General features: G+C 44.5%; 1 non-coding gene across 5 annotated transcripts in view; it reads right to left on the bottom strand.

Annotated features, from left to right (window-relative positions):
• LOC124173581 overlaps positions 1-15,013 on the bottom strand; it is a 289,573-nt gene that overhangs the window by 58,050 nt on the left and 216,510 nt on the right. Inside the window, exons 1-2 of one of the 5 annotated variants that reach the window (XR_006868643.1) lie at positions 10,970-11,208; positions 5,043-5,101 (exon numbers count right to left, since the gene is read on the bottom strand). The exons of 2 other annotated variants lie outside the window; for them this stretch is intronic. This is a non-coding gene — a transcript (uncharacterized LOC124173581). Of the gene's footprint in view, positions 1-5,042; positions 5,102-10,969; positions 11,209-15,013 lie in introns of those variants that run through there. 2 more of the 5 variants (XR_006868628.1, XR_006868633.1) reach the window with 2 other exon arrangements.

Raw genomic sequence — 15,013 nt, 5'->3', positions numbered from 1 at the left:
AGCGGGATTCTCCGCAAAAAATTTTTTAAAGCATCACTCGACTCCCTCGAGAAATATTCAATTCCGCGCTTCCGCCGCGATTAAAATCTCCATTCATCGCGAATATTTTTCCGCGACGAGCATCGCTCCGCCGCCGCCAGATGGCTTCCTTCCCTCCTCGCTCGAGACCCCCGAACGTACCTCCGCGGCGAGCAGATACCAACGCCGCCGAGGGCGAACTACTTGGTCCGGTCGGAACGCGTACGGGATTCGAACGGTGCAAATGCGACGCCAGACATTTTTCAACGGCACATTTTCAAAGACGGACTACGAGAAACGACGGAATCGACTATTGCATCACGGGACCGCTGTCGGAAACCGGTGACCATCCAACGGAAAGGAATGCGAACGCACTCGCGGAGAAATTCTATCCTCGAGTCGCCACGATCGTGACGACTAACTTTTCAAGGATTCGGTCGCGTGCTCGCCGACGGCCACACCGCGTACGATTCACCGGTTCTCGTTCGATCACCCAAGTTAAACCACGTAGGGCCCGAAAACACCGGGCGTAATTTTTATTCTCCGACCGATTAAAAAATATTTTCAATCACCGACCACGAGCGATGCGTGCCCAGAATATGCCGAGAAAAATTCTGTTCGGAAAGATGAACGTCACCCCGTGGAATGTTTCCCAAGAATTCGCGCATCCGCATTCGAGGGAAACGGAAATGAATTCACTGCGTGGTATTCGTCCCTTCGTCGACGACTTCGATACGAACGAAGTAACGTCAGCGGTCGCCGACGAACTCGCAGCAAAGTAATAATTAATCTCGACCTTCCCGGGACGAGCATCGCATCGCGAGTGCTCAAGGAGTAACACGCGCTGCCGCCAGATGGTGCGGGGGGGCCTGCTCCGCTGTCCGGCGACTGCCTCGCCGGGCGCGTACTCGCTCAAAATTTGAAAGTTCCATTTCCCCGAGGGAGAGCGAATCGATCACGACCGAGATCAAAAATTCCAATCCACGCACTGTCGAGTCCTCGGATCTCAATTGCCGTGAAAGATTACTACTAATGACGGCGATGGCACGAAACCTTTCCTTCGAAGGACGCAAAGCCCGCGAAGGACGTGACAGATTTATTGGAACGGTTTATCATCGAACGCACGACGTCCTACGAAGCACACTGTCGGCGGGCTGTCGAAGACATTTAAACGCCCGGTTTACGGAATCGACGAGGCACGACTGAGATCGATTCGAAGAGATGAATATTAACGAAAGCGTCACAAAGACCACGACAGAACCGGCGTCATTTCGGTAACCCGCTGATGAACGTGAATCATTCGCTTCGTCTTCTCACGGCGGCCACCGCACGAAGTAGTTACCCGCATTCCGCCGCTAGATGGTGTCCGCTCCGCAGTGCACTGCTCGTGCGACTCACGGTAGGAAACTTATAATCGCCCGTGGGAGTGCACTGCGGAATAATTATTCGCCACGCAGCGGTAATCCTTGCCATAACGAACGAACCGTCGACTCATCAAATGTGAAGTATTGATATTATCAGGAATCACAGAAAGTACGATCGTACAACATGATGTCTCGGCCCGGCATTGACTGGCAAGTAGGAAACAGAATTAAATGGTGGTGAAGCAAATTGGAAGTCACGGGATAATCACACACGGGAAATTTTATGACGCTGGTCGTTCGAAGCAAGGCGTTAAGTTTTCCTTCACTGCTGATTCCGCGGGTTCTTTTCGTGGACAATTGAATCGTCAATGTTTGCTGGGAGGAGTTCTGACACGTCCAATAGAGCATGCCTACCGAGTGGTGCTCGTTAAAAATTTTTTCGGCAATGCTACGCGAAGCTCACTTCTCCACGATATTCAGCGAAAGAAATATTTTATCCGAGGAATAAATTGAGGGAGTTCTCTACCGAAACGAGCGAATTACAACACCGAGACATTACCGAACCGACCGCGATTGACAATGTGTGTGGGGATAATATCTTTGAAAGCCACGATGGACATGTTTTTCATAATCAATTACAGCTCCGATTATTGCACTATTCATTTGTATTCTGCAGGCGAGACGCTCATTAATCATTCCTCTCCTTCAAATATTTACCCGGCGTCGGTCTAAACCGTCCGTTGCCATGCAACTTTAACGACGGCTGTCGACCGCGGACTCAGTTCGTGCTATTTCCTGCGGCTGGTAGAATATTCTTCGATTCTGCGCTCACGTATCTAAAAGATTTCGCGAAATTTAACGGAACAGAGTCGGACGACAAACACGCTTCGATTGCAATCGCCGTCGCCAATGCATTTCATCACTCTCCTTCGACACGCTTCCACACTAACACTCGCATTTACAATGCACGCTTTCACAAGGAACGAGGCGTTCTAACGGTGACACATAAAATGTTGCTACGGAGTAATAAACAATTACCCGCGTCTAGTCCTGCGACGCGAGCACTGCCGGAGTACAATCTGCCGCCGACAGATGGCGCGGGGGGGCTCTTCGCAGTCGCTCGCCGTGGACGCCCAGGGCGGAATTTAAAATGTCGTCTCTCGGTGGGAATTCTATCCCGGATTGCGACTCGGCGCAAATATGTGACCGCTCTCCATGACGAACGATTCGTCCACTCATCCGCGGTCGATAGTCGTGAAATGCGGAGAACAAATGTTGTCACTTACAACAATGTACTCTATTTCCAACGACGCGAAGCACGGAACATCCGTCAATAATCCATTCCTCAGACACAGTATCGTTCAAATCGGAACGCGACCGCCTCGGTAATGACCACCTGGCAGTGAAGTGTCTTTCCTCCGCCCGCCATTTGCATTTCATTTCGGCGTTCCAAGGGAGCGGACCGCTTCCACTCCAGCACACTCCGTGCGGCCAAAGAGGGTGAAGGGCAGGGGGCCGCGAGGCAGGGAACATCTCGACCGCAGGTGCTCGTCGCGAGACGTTCCTGGCCCTCCAGCATGCATACTTTATATTTTTAAAAATCATTCAAAGGTCGGAAAAACCGCTCCAAGCACCTTTTTCACGCGTCTTCCCCCAATTACTCCGGAACCATTGCGAACTTCTCCGATATCCTTCCAGCTCTCGACACATCATCGCATTCCGTGCTTTCGCTGTGAATTTCACGTCTTCATCACGTATTTCAGTCGCCCAAAAAATTTTCGAAAGTCGCCCCTACCACTTCGGGAAACTTTTTTTCACCCAACTTTTCCATTTAACGCGCCGTGAACGATCGCATTCGCTTCGAATTTTTAAAATTAACGTTCCGCATGTTAATATTCATTTTCCTGCTTAATTACGACCACGTCCGACTGCATCTCATAATTTTCCACGAATTTCCAAAGTCCTCCCGAAACGTGGCGACGAATTTTTTTCGATGGTTTCCATTTTTTTACTCCTCAACGGTACACTCTGACGCCGAATCTTTTCCATTTTCGCAAATAACACAACATCGTACGTTTCAGCCATTAATTTCGTTCTCTCCAGACCTCATCTACATATTTTCCACGATTTTCGAAAGTGAAGGCGAAACATTTTCTTCACATTTTTTTCAAGTTTCTAATATTTTTACCTCCGTTACCTCAAATCTTTCGGGATATCTCGTTCCATTTCCTTTTACTACGAGTACGGATACACATTACTGCTCGATTCCGTGCCCATACGATGGAATTTACTAATTTTCCACGAATTTCATAGGTCGACGCGTACTAAATTTCACCGACTCTTTTCGAGGTTTTTCATTTTTTGATGCACTTTCGCTACCTTTTCTTCCCATTTTCTTTACGCATTCGTAAAGAACAATATATTCCACGCTTTCCTGAATTTTTTCACGACGACCGAACGCATTCTTCTAATTTCGAGTGAATTTCAAAGGTTTCCGCCACTAATTTCGCCGTTCCTTTCCCATCGATTTTTCACGTTCCGACGCATCCCGAGACGCGGAGAATATTTTCCTGGAACACGCACGCACGTCACGCGTCCACCCAGTGAACGTGGACCACACGGGAAAATTACACGAATCACCACGACTCGATGATGGAGGTTTTGCGCGAAATTGGGCGTAAAAATGCGCCTTTTAAACCCCTCCCGGTGGCAGGGCAGTGCGCATAAATTACGCGGACGTCCACGAACAACCCCCACACGATATCCGCCACTGATAACGCCGACATATTCACACCGGGGGGTGAAAAAAATTCCCCCCCGAATTTCCGTCACCTCGCAGGGGCAGTCGACGCAACCCGCATCGCACCCACATGCAATTTACCCATTGCAACATGCGGGATTTGCTCGAATCGCTCCCATTCGCTCCGATACCGTCCGATTTCGTTCCCACAAGTCTCGAATGGATTCTAACGCAGCAATCGTTTCCATTCCGGAAGATCAGAGCGATATCTCGAATTTTTTTTCTCGCCACTTTAACACGGGAAACCCCATTGAGCATGGTGGATTTGCTCGCGTCGCTCCCATTCGCTCGTTTACCGTCCGATTAGCCAATCACGTGTCCCCAATCGATTCTAACGACGTAATCGTTTCCATTCCAGAAGATCAGAGCGATATCTCGAATTTTTTTTTTCAGAAATTTTAACATGGGATTCCCTATACAAGCACCCCGGATTCGCTCGCGACCTCGTAATTCCGCCGTTTCTCGTTTGTTTCCCTTCCCACAAGTCCACGGGCGACTCTTGTGACGTCATCGTTTCGATTCCCGAAGATCAGAGCGATATCTCGTCTCTTTCCGAGTCAAAAATTTTACATGGGAAAGGGTACCCGCTTGGCCGCGATTTGCTCGTGACGTCATAAATCGCTCGATTCTCATTTGTTTCGCTTCCTTCCGGTTCGTGAGCGACTCTGATACGCCAATCGTTTAAATTCCAGAAGATCTCTGCGATATCTCCAGTATTTCCGATCGCATTTTTTTACCCGGGAAATCCCATAAGAGCGTTCCCGAAGTCGCACTCGAAGACGTTTTTCGATTGTTTTCCATCGAAAAATCGCCATTTTTCAATAATTCTCCGGAATTAAAATATAATTTTCGTTACTTACGAAATTTAAATTGCCATTCTGTAAAGACAGCATTTTCCGTCAGGAAACAAGCACTCCATCTGCAAAAAAAACATCTTTTCATAAGTTTTATTCGTACCTTCCAGTATTCATTTCAAATATTTTTCATTAGTTAATTATAATTATCATTAATTACAACTTTATTATTTTTTTTCATTCTCTTTCAGCTTTACTTGATGAAATATTATTTCATTCTCGTCGATGAAAGCAACAGTCCACTAAGCGCATCTCAGTTGGGAATTTGGAATCGCCCGTGGGAAAGCAATTGGGATAATTATTCGCAACGCAGCGGCAATATGAGAATCCTTGCCATACCTAATGAACCATCGATTGTCAATTGTCGTGAACTATTAATGTTCTCGACAACAAAGGCAAACCGAACGACCAAATCCTCGCCTTAAATTCGCAAATAATATCGTTAATTAAGCCAAGATTCAAGCACAATGTAGTGAACATTTGCATAATTGGAATATAGAGTACTCTTGTAGCTCAAAATATCAACCAAAACGTACCTCATTATGCAGTCTTACGTGGATTTCGACGATTTCCTAGGGATTTTAAACCAATATTTCAAGTACGGATGCCACTGATATTCGTTTGGCGAAGGAAATGTTGTAGCAAAGCAATTACTGAAAGGGGCAGTACAATCTGGGAAATGTTTGTGAGTTTGCCTTTGACGTTTCAAAATTAATTCCTCTTTTACGTCCGATAACATACCTTGGGCTTCGTTATGCTAACACTTCCCTTCTAAATTCACATGTTAAGTTATCACAGCTTACCATGAAACGTTGTCCCTGCCCTAATTATTTACGTTATTCCGCTGCCAACAAAAAATGAAATAGCACAAAAGGAATTACATTCCCACGAAAGGAACGTTAAGAATAACCAACGACGCCTGACGAAGAACACTATAGAACCGGCGTTATGTCAGTAACCGCTGATAAACATGCAATAATTATAACTGATATTAATTATTCGCGTCGTCTTCTCACGACGGCTACCGCTGCAAGAGTGATCGAGTAGTAATTCAGATTCCGCCGATAGATGGCGCGGGGGCCTTTTCGCAGTCGCTCGCCGTGGACGTCCAGAGCGGAATTTGAAATATCGTTTCTCGGTGGGATTTCTTTCCCGGATTGCGACTCGGCGCAAATATGTGAACGCTAGCCACGATGAATGATTTATCGACTCATCCGCGGTCAATTGTCGTGAAATGCGGAAAACAAATGTTGTCATTTACAACAATGAAACACCACACTGTATTCCAACGACGCGAAGCACGGAATATCTGTAAATAATCCATTCATCAAACACAGTATCGTTTAAATGTACATGATCGGAACACGACCGCCTCGTAAATGATCATTTGCCAGTGAAGTGACGACTGTCAAGCGGTGTCTTTCCTCCGCCCGCGATTTGCATTTCATTTCGGCGTTCGAAGGGAGCGGACCGCTTCGACTCAAGGCAGGAATACACTCCGTGCGGCTGACGATTCTCGGCATCGCGGGTGCAGGTCAGGGGGCCGCGAGGCAGAGAACATCTCGGCCGTAGGTGCTCGTCGCGAGACGAGGAACTTTACCATCGCATGGCATTGTGTGTGCTCTCGATGACACATCGCGCAGTGTCCTTATGACAAGAGTGGGTTCACGATCGCAGTACGGAAAGAGAAAACGCGATAACACGGATAAGCGGGGAAAGAACTCGGCTCGGTTATACCATAGGTGATTAGAAGTGATTCATTCATAAGCCGTGAATACCGGACCATTTCATTAGCATATTGATTCCGCGACGAATGCAGTGAGCGATTTAATTGTTAGTCACCGTTCCTTCCTACTCTGAAAATGTTTCGTGTCCGAGTTGCTGCTCGCAGTTGTCCACGATTCAATTTTACATATTCCCTGACGGTACCGTAAGTTCTTACTACATTTTCGCATGCCACGGTTAATGACAATCGTTCTCCAGCCATTGGAGTGAAGCGGAAATTACATCCTTTCGCGAGCGATCGAAGAATTTCCTTATCCGAATTAATTATTCCTCGTGAGTAGTCAGGTCTACTTTCCTTCCTCGATTGCACCCTACATACGTCAAATATCCTTCCTCTTCTCAATGAGTAATATCGTCACTGTCTGCCAGTGTCAACGACTTATCCTTAAACCGAACTCCCATAGTTGTACATATTCGCAGTACACGAGAAAAGTTCGCAGAGTTTCGGAGTATAGCCGTACATTTAGTCAGTAAAGGGAGAGAACCGATTAATTAATATCTTACGAATAGGCAATCCACATTTCTCTACATTCTATTAAAACGCACGGAACGACTTAATCCGTAGCAATAAATTTCCGTGCCTTCTGCCTTGAGTATATGTTAATGAACACACTCGTCTCTTCCACAATGATTTTCAAAGCATAACTCAATTATTTGGTAAGCTTTTCGTGACATTTAACTGTTTCGCTTGAGCGCTGAACAATATAGTTACCCTTAGTAACGAAGTTATTTGGTTTCCTGTTGGCTGATTGCTACACCTAAACATTTCAATGCAAGACGTAACGCGAGTACAGCAAATAATGGAAACTTTGCATCGCTAATTCTTTCAACGTTACGTGCGACGTAACATAGCAACCGACGGTGGAAAATCATGGAATTCGCTTATCAAAAATGCCACTTTTTGCACCTCCTGCTAATTTTTATTGATAGGGAAATGTTGTCTGCTTAATATAAATTGCCTCCCGAAGACATATAAGACACGGGAGAAAAAAATCGATGAAAGCCATCGAACACCGGATTCGCACTCCAGAATAAAGGTTGATTATTTGCAGTAATAAAATATTACGGCGTTGGTGCTACCGACATCTTTATCATCCGATTTGGACTAGTTGTTAGAGTACGTTGCTACCACGCGCGCGGGGCCCACGTTCGATGCTTCAGGCACGCAATTTTTTTCACAATATTTTGTATTTCTTTCGCTGCGGCTCACGTTAAACTTTTAATTTCATTATTTCCAAACAGAACATAATTTTTTCTGAGAGCAAAATCTTTAATATCAACAAATGTAGTTTCATCATCCTTTCGATTTTATTAGTTTTCATGGGGCTGCTGTGGCCTGTAAGTTGACAAATAGCAATCCAATTTCATACACTTTATCCAAATCGTTTGCTGATTTCTACCGAATATTTTGATGTCCCTCGTGAACCGAAAACTTTGATAAATTTAGTCATAACTCCATAATTCTAACATAATTTTTTTTTCGTGCACTGCATCGGAAACCATTCCTGCTATTGTGTTACTTCAGCATGTTAATTAGGAATGGTCTGCAAGGGAGATGCAGAAAAAGCGAGAATGTTATTGATATTCTCCCCTTCTTCGGTTACTAGTGAATGACTCCGTCTCGTAATAATATGCCATACAATAACTAATAACTAGCTGGTCGCCTATTTCGCACTTGGCTGCGAACTGTCCGAGTGTGGTTCCGCCGCCGCCGCTAGATGGTGTGGCGTGCTTCTCTCGGCGATTCACAGACTTTCTCTGCGCACATCGGCCGACGGAAAGGCGGCTACTGAAATAAGAAACATTCCTTCGGGTAACCGCGCGGGTGAGAAAATCCCAGAGCGCCTATTTTCCCCTTCATTAAATCACGGGAATGAAAGAAAATTCTAAAATGTGATGCATCATTCCCAATGCAGTCCCCCGTGACTTCGAAATAAATTTTTAGCCGTGGTGGACACGGATTATCGTAAACACCTTTTCCATTTACACCGGAGTCGCGTTAAATGCCGGAATCGTCTAAAATTATGCTCCCTCGTCACGAGCATTCTCTTTCGTTGCAGTTGGAAAGTATTACTTGGTGAATCGGATTATTCAGCGTCCTTGGTGGAAGATGTATTTGTATTCCTCATTCTCTAATTCATTAATGAAGACTGTTTGAGAAAAAACCAGTGCGACATAATCCATTTCGTGCAGTCAGTTGTAAACATTTCCCTCCATACTGTTTAAAGTTTTATTCGTCCACAAATTTTTTGTAACGCACTGTCTCTTCGTGCGAGGTACCGCCACGTGGAAAGAATCCGGGGGTGGGGAAATTCTTGGGTCAACGAAGACAACTTTCTTGGGAACCCGTGTGTGGGGTAGTTCCCACGCTTGGATCCGGGTGGTGGGGGACGGGTTCCCCCACCACGAACCTGAACGCATCGAGTGGGGCAGGGGACGCCGGGAAGAAAAAAAAAGAAGTTCCAAGGGGCGAATTTTTCAAAAGACGCAATGGCCTCCTTCGTTTGTTTCCCGTCGACGTAAAAAGTGAGTAAGTGTTTTCTATTCATGGCATCATTCAATACCTGCCGTATCGAAAGACTTGCACGCGAGGATAATCACTTCAATGACAGCAACACATACTTTCATGGCATAGCACCATTAAAAAATGTGGAAAGGTAATAGACTGCCATTAATGGAAGTAGGGTTTTGCAAGGCTTGGAGATAACGTGTAACACTTGAAAAAAAACGCTCAATGGATATCGTTCCTTCGTCAACAGTACACTTTCATTACATTCACGCAATAGTCATGTCGAGGAATTTATCAATCAATGATCGGTGTATACGTCCAATGAAGTATTCCATAGCGCAAGTGAAACTTTAGGGTTGGAAATATTTCCGTCGGGAATACGTATCACGAAAACAAATGCCAGTCGCCCGTCTGCATGGGAACATGAAGGGGACTCTTGTTCCCACGGTCGGATATGGTGGTGGGGGAAGGTACGTCTCCCCGACCAAGAAGCGGCAGCGTGTGACGTAAGCAACTGTCGATAGGGTAGAACTTTGAATCGAGGTCGGCTCCCTGCCAACGGACAGAGTTTTTGAAGTGGCGCACTATCGTTCGTCAAGCCGAGATTCAAGAACAATGTAGTGAACATTTGCATAATTGGAATAGAGAGAATTCTTGCTGCTCAAAATATCAACCAAAACGTACCTCATAATGCAGAGTCTTACGTGGTTTTCGAAGATTTCCAAGCGATTTTAAACCAATATTTCAAGTACGGATGTCACTGTTAAAATTTGTATGGCGAAGGAAATGATGTAGCAATCCGGAATTACTGAAAGAGGCAGTACAATCTGGGAAATGTTTGTGAGTCTGCCTTTGACTTTTGAAAAGTAATTCCTCTACTACGTCCGATAACATTCCTTGGGCTTCGTTATGCTAACAGTTCGCTTTTAAAATCACACGTTAAGTTATCACAGCTTGCCATAAAACGTTGTCCCTGCCCTAATTATTTACGTTATTCCGCTGCCAAGAAAAAATGAAATGGTACAAAAGGAATTACATTCCCACGAAAGGAACGTTAAAAATAACCAACGACGCCTGACAGTAGGAATGGGATGTGTAATCGTCAACATCGTTTATTGTTCTTTCATTGCACTTATTAGACTTAGCATTGACACGTATTATTAATCAAGATCTGCCAATTGGCATCACTTCACACATGCAGAGTAAAGAACGACGATATAACACGCTAAACAATACAATTTAATTATTCCGTATTCACTAATGTGAAACCAGCAATCCGTTGCTAAGGAAAACATTAGCGAAAAATATTCTTCCTTCAACTCTTTCGTCAACATTTTAAACAGCGCACAGTGTCTAAGATACAAAGTGCAAGGGAAAACCATCAACTTCTTGGCACAGAGAAAGGCAAACAATTTTAAATTAAGCCACGATTCACTCAACTTGTAACAATTAAGGATGCCGCGAATAATTTCGGTTTTCTTAGGATACACAATAACACGTTGGGATCAATCAACCGTCATCATCGTCAAACAGTGAATTAATCACTACATAGTTTACTTTTCCACGCAAAAGAGAAACGCAAGGAACAACACAGTCGACGAATACGAGCGTGAAAAGTGTTTAAATAAGTAATACTTACTCGGCTCGCTGGTTGTGGATCACAAGTATTCACCTGCACGGCTATCAGCATCGCTTTTGTCAACACTATTGATTCTCCTGCATTTCACTCACTTTTCCAATACATCCATCGACACAGACACTTTCACTCTTTTCCTCACGTTTGCTGAGCGTCACAAAGAACACTACAGAACCGGCGTTATGCCAGTAACCGCTGATAAACATGCAATAATTATAACTGATAATAATTATTCGCGTCGTCTTCTCACGACAGCTACCGCTGCAAGAGTGATCGAGTAGTAATTCAGATTCCACCGATAGATGGCGCGGGGGGGCCTTTTCGCAGTCGCTCGCCGTGGACGTCCACAGCGGAATTTGAAATATCGAGCTAAGAGAAGATGGAATGATGCAAACAGTGCTTTAGATGGCAATATGTTACGAGGAGGTATGAAGTGCAGGACATGATGGGTTACGAGTGGCAGCTTCTACATGAGATACAGAGGAGATTGAAGGTATTGATGGAACGAGCGCTAAGAGAAGATAAGATGATGAAAACAGTGCCATTGATGGCAATATATTACGAGGAGATTCTATCGTTCTCACGTTACTTCACTTACTTAAACTCACGTTAAACTTCTAGTTTCATTATTTTCAAACAGAACATCATTTTTCTGAGAGGATAATCTTTAATATCAACACTGAAATGACGGTTTCATTATCCTTTCGATTTCAGTAGTTTTCATGGGGCTGCTGTGGCCTGTAAGTTGACAAATACCAATCAAATATTATACACTTCATCCAAATAACGCCTTCCCACATATAAGATAATCTACGCCAAACATAATTTTGCAAAATCACACATGAATTGCGGCGGCAGAGGGGAAGAGAAAAATGCCTCCCAGGCCTTCCGCCCCTCTTCCCCCCCCCCCTCCGCCCTTCCCCGCCCGGCCGAGGACGACAGCATGCCACGGTCCCAGGAGCCGGGAATTTCCAAAAATTCTGTAGCCATACCGGTAAAAAGTCGTGCCCCCCCCCATTCACTCTCACCGAGTGATGTCAGCCTCCAACCACATATCGTTTGCATAAAATTTCGACGACCTTAATCCAAACAACCGCTCCTCGCATACCGAATTCACATTTGAGGCATTACGGCCGGTATTCTCCTCTCCCAAAATCACTCGGACATGTATTTTTCACGCCAACCGCAACCCGCCGGAGGCGACTTTTGCGACTTCAGCGGTCACCTTATGAAGGTTTTTATATCTCCCCTTCTAAATCTCCTGAAATAATTTTTTTTCACACCATTTCTCGACGCAATTCCCTTTCCAGCACCTTCCCCGAACGAACGACACCGGTTTCAGATTTTTACCTGCTCGGGAAGTACCCCAAACGCAGTACTGTACTTCGAACATCGAGTCATCCAAAAAATCGAGTAAGTTCACAACAGCGGCGCACTCGGTTTTTTTACTCGACGGAAGACAAGTGCGCAAATTTTACTCCTTCCGAATTTCGACCCCGTTTTCACAAAAGCTTTAGTTACATGCCTGCGGAACACGACCCCGTTGGTATTTTTCAAATATCTGCAAAACTCTGGCCACGGTGAATTTTTTAAACATTACCCCCCCCCCACTTTTCTTTGGGACACTTGGAAACGTCACTTTCCATTTTTTTCCCCTCCCACTAGGCCGATTTTCGTTCAGTTTCTTTTAAATTCGCAATTATCATTACTATACGCTCATGTCCTATGAATATTGACTCTCCAGCACGCATCCTTCCTATTTTTAAAAATTATTCAATGGTCGTCGGAACCACTATTTTGGGCATTTCAACGCGTCTTTCATTTATAATTCAAGAAGTAAGGCGAAAGTCTCCAATTTTCTTTCGGATTCCAAAAGAGCACCACATTACACGTATTCGGAATGAATTTCATGCATCCAGCACGTACTTTTAAGGTCGGAAAAAATTTTCAAATGTCACCGTTAACACTCTTTCACGTCCACGACTCAACTACAAAGTTTTACACGGATTTCCCGAATAACATGGTATTTAAAAATCCGAATTGCTGAGTATCTTGTTCTGGAATGTGTGTTGATGTGAAATAACACGTAAAACATTGCTTGGTGGCCACTTTGTGTTAAATAAACGGCTTTTTCCGTCATCTCGACTGCTCGGCGTGGCATTTCGGAGTTAAACTCAGGGCAGGAATTTAGTGTACATTTGTAATATTAAAAATCTGAAACCAAGTGATTGTCGTACACACACGTTGTATGGTGTTGACAAAGATAAGAATTACATTTCTGTCTCGATGTTATAGCTTATGAACGCCTTAGAGTTTGGAGTTACGAGAAGGGAACCAGTACTGCATTATTATTTTTTTTCCAAAATTTACCATTTTCCACGAATTTCATAGGTCACCGCTAACCCGAATCAAAGAGTTTTTTTTTCAGCACACGATCGATGCTTCAAGCACGCATGTTTTTTTCACAATATTTTGAATTTATTTCGCGGCAGCTCACGTTAAACTTGTAATTTCATTATTTTCAAACAGAGCATCATTTTTCTGAGAGGATAATCTTAAATATCAACACTGAAATGACGGTTTCATTATCCTTTCGATTTCAGTAGTTTTCATGGGGATGCTGTGGCCTGTAAGTTGACAAATACCAATCAAATATTATACACTTCATCCAAATAACGCCTTCCCGCATTTAAGATAATCTACGCCAAACATAATTTTGCAAAATCACACATGAATTGCGGCGGCAGAGGGGAAGAGAAAAATGCCTCCCAGGAATGTCGCCTCACCTCCAGGCCTTCCGCCCCTCTTCCCCCCCCCCCTCCGCCCTTCCCCGCCCGGCCGAGGACGACAGCATGCCACGGTCCCAGGAGCCAGGAATTTCCAAAAATTCTGTAGCCATACCGGCAAAAAGTCGTCCCCCCCCCCCATTCACTCTCACCGAGTGATGTCAGCCTCCAACCACATATCGTTTACAAAAAATTTCGACGACCTTAATCCAAACAACCGCTCCTCGCATACCGAATTCACATTTGAGGCATTACGGCCGGTATTCTCCTCTCCCAAAATCACTCGGACATGTATTTTTCACGCCAACCGCAACCCGCCGGAGGCGACTTTTGCGACTTCAGCGGTCACCTTATGAAGGTTATTATATCTCCCCTTCTAAATCTCCTGAAATAATTTTTTTTCACACCATTTCTCGACGCAATTCCCTTTCCAGCACCTTCCCCGAACGAACGACACCGGTTTCAGAATTTTACCTGCTCGGGAAGTACCCCAAACGCAGTACTGTACTTCGAACATCGAGTCATCCAAAAAATCGAGTAAGTTCACAACAGCGGCGCACTCGGTTTTTTTACTCGACGGAAGACAAGTGCGCAAATTTTACTCCTTCCGAATTTCGACCCCGTTTTCACAAAAGCTTTAGTTACATGCCTGCGAAACACGACCCCGTTGGTATTTTTCAAATATCTGCAAAACTCTGGCCACGGTGAATTTTTTAAACATTACCCCCCCCCCACTTTTCTTTGGGACACTTGGAAACGTCACTTTCCATTTTTTTCCCCTCCCACTAGGCCGATTTTCGTTCAGTTTCTTTTAAATTCGCAATTATCATTACTATACGCTCATGTCCTATGAATATTGACTCTCCAGCACGCATCCTTCCTATTTTTAAAAATTATTCAATGGTCGTCGGAACCACTATTTTGGGCATTTCAACGCGTCTTTCATTTATAATTCAAGAAGTAAGGCGAAAGTCTCCAATTTTCTTTCGGATTCCAAAAGAGCACCACATTACACGTATTCGGAATGAATTTCATGCATCCAGCACGTACTTTTAAGGTCGGAAAAAATTTTCAAATGTCACCGTTAACACTCTTTCACGTCCACGACTCAACTACAAAGTTTTACACGGATTTCCCGAATAACATGGTATTTAAAAATCCGAATTGCTGAGTATCTTGTTCTAGAATGTGTGTTGATGTGAAATAACACGTAAAACATTGCTTGGTGGCCACTTTGTGTTAAATAAACGGCTTTTTCCGT

This window comes from Ischnura elegans, unplaced genomic scaffold (genome assembly GCF_921293095.1).
Source record: "Ischnura elegans unplaced genomic scaffold, ioIscEleg1.1, whole genome shotgun sequence".
Classification (NCBI taxonomy): domain Eukaryota; kingdom Metazoa; phylum Arthropoda; class Insecta; order Odonata; family Coenagrionidae; genus Ischnura; species Ischnura elegans.
The sequence above is the reverse complement of the archived record's forward strand: the minus strand, read 5'-3'. Positions and strand labels throughout refer to the sequence as shown.